The following is a 7,673-nucleotide window of genomic DNA, read 5'->3' as shown; positions in this document are numbered from 1 at the left end:
CTATCCTGTGCAAGCTGCTTCATCTCCCAGTACGTACTGCAGCCTACGTCCTTCTGAACCTGCATCTCTTGGTCTCCCTCTATGATTTTTACCCTCCACACTGCCCTCCCATACTAAATTGGCGATCCCTTGATGCCTCAGAACATGTCCTACCAACCAATCCCTTCTTCTAGTCAAGTTGTGCCACAAACTCCTCTTCTCCCCAATTCTGTTCATTACCTCCTCATTAGTTATGTGATCTACCCGTCTAATCTTCAGCATTCTTCTGTAGCACCACATTTCGAAAGCTTCTATTCTCTTCTTGTCCAAACTAGTTATCGTCCATGTTTCACTTCCATACATGGCTACACTCCATACAAATAATTTCAGAAACGACTTCCTGACACTTAAGTCTATACTTGACATTAACAAATTCCTCTTCTTCAGAAATGCTTTCCTTGCCATTGCCAGTCTATATTTTATATCCTCTCTACTTTGACCATCATCAGTTATTTTGCTCCCCAAATAGCAAAACTCCTTTACTACTTTAAGTGTCTCATTTCCTAATCTAATTCCCTCAGCATCACCTGAGTTAATTCGACTACATTCCATTATCCTCATTTTGCTTTTGTTGATGTTCATGTTATATCCTCCTTTCAAGACATGGTCCATTCCGTTCAACTGCTCTTCCAAGTCCTTTGCTGTCTCTGACAGAATTACAATGTCATCGGCAAACCTTAAAGTTTTTATTTCTTCTCCATGGATTTTAATACCTACTCCAAATTTTTCTTCTGTTTCCTTTACTGCTTGCTCAATATACAGATTGAATAACATTATGGAGAGGCTACACCCCGTCTCACTCCCTTCCCAACCACTGCTTCTCTTTCACGCCCCTTGACTCTTATAACTGCCATCCGGTTTCTGTACAAATTGTAAATAGCCTTTCACTCCCTGTATTTTACCCCTACCACCTTCAGAATTTGAAGGAGAGTATTCCAGTCAGCATTGTCAAAAGCTTTCTCTAAGTCTACAAATGCTAGAAATATAGGTTTGCCTTTCCTTAATCTATTTTCTAAGATAAGTTGTACGGTCAGTATTGCCTCACGTGTTCCAATATTTCTACAGAATCCAAACTGATCTTCCCCGAGGTCGGCTTCTACCAGTTTTTCCATTCGTATGTAAAGAATTCATGTTAGTTTATTGCAGCTGTGGCTTATTAAACTGATAGTTCAGTAATTTTCACATCTGTCAACACCTGGTTTCTTTGGGATTGGAATAATTATATTATTCATGAAGTGTGAGGGTATTTCGCCTGCAGTTATCAGTAATGCCTGCAGTTATCAGTAATGAAATACTCTTTGAGAAAATCTGCACATATACCCAGTCAGATCTTGATAAAATTTTTAAGTGATGCATAGATCGGCATTTTGTTTGAAATGTTCAGAAATGTGAAACCTTGCATTTCACCAGAAACAAACACAGTATCCTATGACTAAAGTACCAGTGAGTCACAATTGGAATCAGTAAAGTCATACAAATACCTGGGTGTACCAATTTAGGCAGTTATGAAATGGAGTGATTACATAGGCTCAATTGTAAGTAAAACAGGTGGCAGACTTTGATTCATTGGCAGGGTAGTGCACAAAACATCTACAATGGAGATTGCTTACAAAACACTCATGTTGTATGTCCTAGAATATTGTTCAAGTGGGGAGGGGATCAGCATTAAATAGAGGTGTCCTGGAATATTGAACATATAGAAATAAGAACAGTGCATATGGTGTCATGTTCGTTTAATCCATGAAACAGCATCAGGGATATGCTGTAGAAGAGGCAGGTGCTAGAAGATAGATGTCAACTATCCTGCAAAAACCTTCGTATTCCTTTCTAAGAACCAGCATTAAGAGAGGTCTACAGGAATATGTTGTACAACAATGATCTACACATCACATACATATTGTAAAAACAATGTTAGGCTACTTGTATGCACAAAGGCATTTGAAGACTTTCTTCCCATGCTGCATCTGGTAATGGAACAGCAAGAAGCCCTAATAAGTAGTACAAACAGAAGCATCACCTCTCATGCACCGTACAGTGGTTAGTGGTTTGAAGGGTATAGATGTAGATTCATGAGGTATTCTCTCTCTCTCTCTCTCTCTCTGATATAAGAGGCAATCAAAAAGTTTCCATTTGAGAAAGTTGCTGCAATGAATATGCTGCGTACCACAACTCTGATATGGGTACATAATGTAGGCAAGACATTAGTGTGGCATTTGTATCTTTTCAGTGTGTGTGTGTTAAATGCAGAAACATGAACTATGCCAATGTTATTACCAAATGCATCCAAACTGGACCATGGATATTCTGCAAATCACATTTAAGTGCTTGACAGAGGGTTAATCTAACCATCTTCGCGATAATTCTCTGTTGTTCCAATCTCGTACAGCGCGCAGAAAAAATGAACACCTATATCTTTCTGTGCAAGCTATGATTTCCCTTATTCTGTTATGATGACCATTTCTCCCTCTGTAGGTTGATGTCAACAATATATTTTTACATTCGTAGGAGAAAATTGGTGATTGAAATTTCAGGAGAAGATTCTGCCGCAATGAAAAATGCCTTTGTTTTAATGATGTCCACCCCAAATACTGTATCATTTCAGTGACACTTTCTCCCCTATTTCCCAATAATACAAAACTGCTGCCCATCTTTTAACTTTCTCAACATTCCCTATTGATTAGATTAGATTAGATTTAGATTAGATTAGATTACATTAGATTAATACTTGTTCCATAGCTCATGAATATGACACTCCATAATGATGTGGAACATGTCAGGTTGATAAAAGATGTCTGTACAAGATATTACATTACACAAAATATTGCTTGACACTAATGTTTAAGTTGGTTTATTTTTCCCCTCCCTTAATTTATATCTAAAAATTCAGCCAATGAGTAGAAGGAGTTGTCATATAGAAATTCTTTTAATTTATTTTTAAATGTTGGTTGGCTATCTGTCAGGCTTTTGATGCTGTTTGGTAGGTGACTAAAGACTTTTGTGGCAGCATAATTTACCCCTTTCTGTGCCAAAGTCAGATTTAACCCTGCATAGTGAAGATCATCCTTTCTCATGGGGTTATAGCTATGCACACTGCTATTACTTTTGAACTGGGTTGGATTATTAACAACAAATTTCATAAGTGAATATATATACTGTGAGGTTACTGTGAGGATCCCTAGATCCTTAAATAGATGTCTGCAGGATGACCATGGGTGGGCTCCAACAACTATTCTGATTACTTGCTTTTGAGCAATGAATACTTTTCTACTCAATGATGAATTACCCCAGAATATGATGCCATACGAAAGCAGTGAATGAAAGTAGGCATAGTAAGCTAATTTACTGAGATTCTTATCACCAAAATTTGCAATAACCCTAATAGCATATGTAGCTGAACTCGGACATTTCAGCAGACCATCAATGTGTTGCTTCCAGTTTAACCTCTCATCAATGGACACACCCAAAAATTTTGAAAATTCTACCTTAGCTACAGACTTCTGTTCAAAGTCTATATTTATTACTGGAGTTGTGCCATTTACTGTACGGAACTGTTTATACTGTGTTTTATCAAAATTTAAAGAGAGTCCGTTTGCTGAGAACCACTTAATAATTTTGTGAAAAACATCATTTACAATTACATCACTTAGTTCTTGGTTTTTGGATGTTATTACCATACTTGTATCATCAGCAAAAAGAACTAACTTTGCATCTTAATCAATGTGGAATGGTAAGTCATTAATGTATATCAAGAACAGTAAAGGACCTAAGACCGAACCCTGTGGGACCCCGTACTTGATAGGCCCCCAGTTTGAGGAATCAGCTGTTGTTTTAACATTACATGAACCACTTATTTCAACTTTCTGCATTCTTCCATTTAAGTGTGAATTAAACCATTTGTGCACTGCCCCCCTCAAACCATAATGATTTAGCTTACCCAAAAGAATTCCATTGAAAAGTAAAAGCTCTTACGGAATTGATGGCATTTCCAGCAAGGTATTTAAAGCTTGTTCCCCACAAATAAGCAGGATTCTCAGCCATGTATGTAATAGCTCTTTGGAGCAGGGTGTTTTCCTCGATAGACTGAAATATGCCATTGTAGACTGAAATTGATTCATAGATCCTATCTGGTAAGGATCTCACACTGCACAGCAGTATTCTCAAATAGGATGGACAAGCATAGGTTTGGCATTCTCTTTAATAGATCTGTTACATTTTCTAAGCGTCCTGCCAATAAAATGCAGTCTTTTGTTAGCCTTCCCCACAGCATTTTCTCTGTGTTCCTTCCAATTTAAATTGTTAGTAAATGTTATTCCTACGTATTTAGTTGAATTTATGGTCTTTAGATTTGACTGATTTATCATGTAACTGAAGTTTAACGGATTCCTTTTAGCACTCATTTGGATGACCTCACACTGTTTGTTATTTAGGGTCAATTGCCAATTTTTGCTCTATACAGATATCTTTTCTAAATCATTTTTCAATTTGTTTTGATCTTCATATGACTTTACTGATTGATAAATGACATCATCATCTGCAAACAACTGCAAATAATATGCTGTTAGTCTTTTATTGGCTGCCGTAGGACAAACACCCATAGTCATCCAAAAAGTGTAGACTGTGTATGGGGCAGCATGTCTGTCAAAAACTACCATTGTGGAATGGTGTGCCATGTTGCAAGGGGTGCTGCTACTTCATGATAACACACACCTCCATATCATAAATGTCATAGTGCTGAAGTTATTCCAAGTCATTTGGGAGACATTCAGCATCCACCATATAATCATCTCTCCCCATGCGATATTGTGCTGTCAGTCCCTTAAAAAAGGTCTTGTCAGGTCAACAATTCCTGTCTGATGAGGATGTGCAGCAGGCAATTATGGACTTCTCCACACAGCAGGACATGGTTTTTACCAAACAGGTATCTTCGATCCAGTGCATCAGTGGGATAATTGCCTCAACGCTCACGGTGATTTTCCCTGATTGGCGTACTGATTCAGGACTGTCCATCTGTAAGTAGGCTGTTTAGGTTTTTTTTATTGGTAACGCCACGTAGCGCTCTGTGTGAAAATCACTGGCTGTGCTGTGTGCAGTCTGTGGCTGGTTTGCATTGTTGTCTGCCATTGTAGTATTGGTCAGCGGCAGCTGGATGTAAACAGCGCATAGCGTTGCGCAGTTGGAGGTGAGCCGCCAGCAGTGGTGGATGTGGAGAGAGAAATCGGAGTTTTGATATTTGTAAGAATGGATGTTATGAACTCCTATATATATTATGACTTTTGATGATATTAGGGTAAATACATTGTTTGTTCTCTATTAATATCTTTCATTTGCTAACTATCCCTATCAGTAGTTAGTGCCTTCCGTAGTTTGAATCTTTTATTTAGCTGGCAGTAGTGGCACTTGCTGTATTGCAGTAGTTTGAGTAACCAAGATTTTTGTGAGGTAAGCGATTTGTGAAATGCATAGGTTAATGTTAGTCAGGGCCATTCTTTTGTAGGGATTTCTGAAAGTCAGATTGCGTTGCGCTAAAAATATTGTGTGTCAGGTTAAGCACAGTCCTGTACAATTTTTCAAAGGGGACGTTTCACATCCTTTGAGCAGAGACTTTTTGATTGCCCCATATATTTTAAAAGGCTTTGTAAGGATCCTCACACTTGTCTAATCAGCGCTCCAACTGATTACAGTACATTAACATGGAGCACTGTTATATTTAGTGTACAAGACACATCATCTGATAAAGGATGTTTAAATTAACTATAGAATTCACTGAAGAATATTTCAAGAAACTAACAATTATAAGGTTTTTGTCCAATGAAATGAGTAATCAGCTAGTGGTATTTGTTTAGATGTACTCCATCTGCAAGGGCAAGGGGGGGGGGGGGCAGGCTTGTGGCATTTTCTCCCTCATGGCATCTGGCATACATATGTTTTATTGTTTCATTCATTACAAAATTCTTACTCATTTCTGGAACTGATTATTTGTGTTTCTGTTTAGCCTCAGTTCTCAGCTTTAACACTCTCAAGAGCAGCAGGAAATACTGTGGCTTCACTAATCACTTCAGAAATTGTGTTTGTCTGACAGGTTGTTCACATGAAATTATGCCATTCCCTTGAGCTTGTGATGCTTTCCTGCAGTAAAGGTGAATGTGAACCTTCCCAGGGCATCATCCTCAAACAAAACTTACTGAGCTACAGAAAAGGGTTCACCAGTGCCCTGGTGTGCAGGTTCTGTTGCCAATTCCAAGCATGATATAAATACAGCTGCAATATACCTGCTCAACATTGGATTCCAGTTCACACAAGGACTCCTCCTCTACCTGCTGCACAACAAAATCACAAAAGTGGTTCACCATTTGTCCTTTGATGCGCATCTGCCATGACCATCTGAGACTACATTCAGTTTTCCACAATAGGACAGCTCTGAAAAAAATGGCCATGCTATATTATAAATGTATTCATCTACACTTCAGCTAGGTATGACAATGCATTAATCATATTAAGAAAATTTTAGGGTTGAAAAGATATACTGTTCAAGAGTTCCTATCTTCTCAGCTCCTATGTGGCACAACACAGTGCAACATGTAGTAATAGGATTACAAATTGCAGTCTAGACTATCTTGTTACCATTTTAGACCTTTAAGAGATGGTGTAATATCCAATTTGAAGGTTGTTTTGTAAGGAAATGCAGAAAGACTTGGACAATATTTCCTCTGAGTGTAATGACTGGAAGCTCACATTAATCTGTATAAGTGAAGATAATGGTTATAACAAAGAGAAATAACCTGATAGTGTTTGATTACAAGATTATTGGTGGTCATGTTGAGCACGCCACATTAGCGTAATATTACGAGGTGACTTGAAATGGGATGATCACATAAAGGTAGCATTAGGCAGGCTGAATGGGACACTTAAGATTTATTGGAAGACTTATTGGAAAATCTAATGCACTTGAAAATCAACTTGCACATAAGACACTAGTGTGACCAATTCTACAGTTCTGTTCCACTGTTTGAAGTCCTTATCAAGTTAACATGACAACAGACATTGAATGGATTCAGTGTGACCTGTACGAAAGTGTAACAGAAATTCTCAGTGAATAAAATGTGAATCTTTGACAGAAAGATGACACATTTTTCACAAATAATCATCTTGTGGTTATGCAGTACTTCTTGTGATGCCTGTGTTTGGTATATTTCTCACAAAGCTCTCTTGGGTAAATTTAGAGAACCTGTAGTCTCAATTTTAATTCTTAGGCCACAACAAGCTCTCAAATTCGCCAAGTCACTTACAGAGAAAAACGGCAATTTTTGGAATCTTGCACCTTCCTTGATAAATTTTTGCAAATACCAATGACATGCCACAAAACCCCTAGAGTCCTACATTCTGTGTGCTATTTCAGCCCAACTTCCATCCAGTCCCTCTTAGACAGACCCAATTTGAATTCTTCTGTGAATTCTGGTGCTGCACAAATGCGTCAGGAGAACAAACAGGGATATTAAAAGAGTGTTTATCATTGGATTAATCATCAAGAATGCAGAAAAGCAACTGGATGACAATGGCCAGTCTTTGAGAGTAATGGTGAAGAAGACACTTATTCAAATGTGTTACATGTGTGACACAAACACATTTGCTGATTG

The sequence above is a fragment of the Schistocerca americana genome, chromosome 1 (genome assembly GCF_021461395.2).
Source record: "Schistocerca americana isolate TAMUIC-IGC-003095 chromosome 1, iqSchAmer2.1, whole genome shotgun sequence".
NCBI lineage: Eukaryota > Metazoa > Arthropoda > Insecta > Orthoptera > Acrididae > Schistocerca > Schistocerca americana.
Note: the sequence above shows the minus strand (reverse complement) of the source record.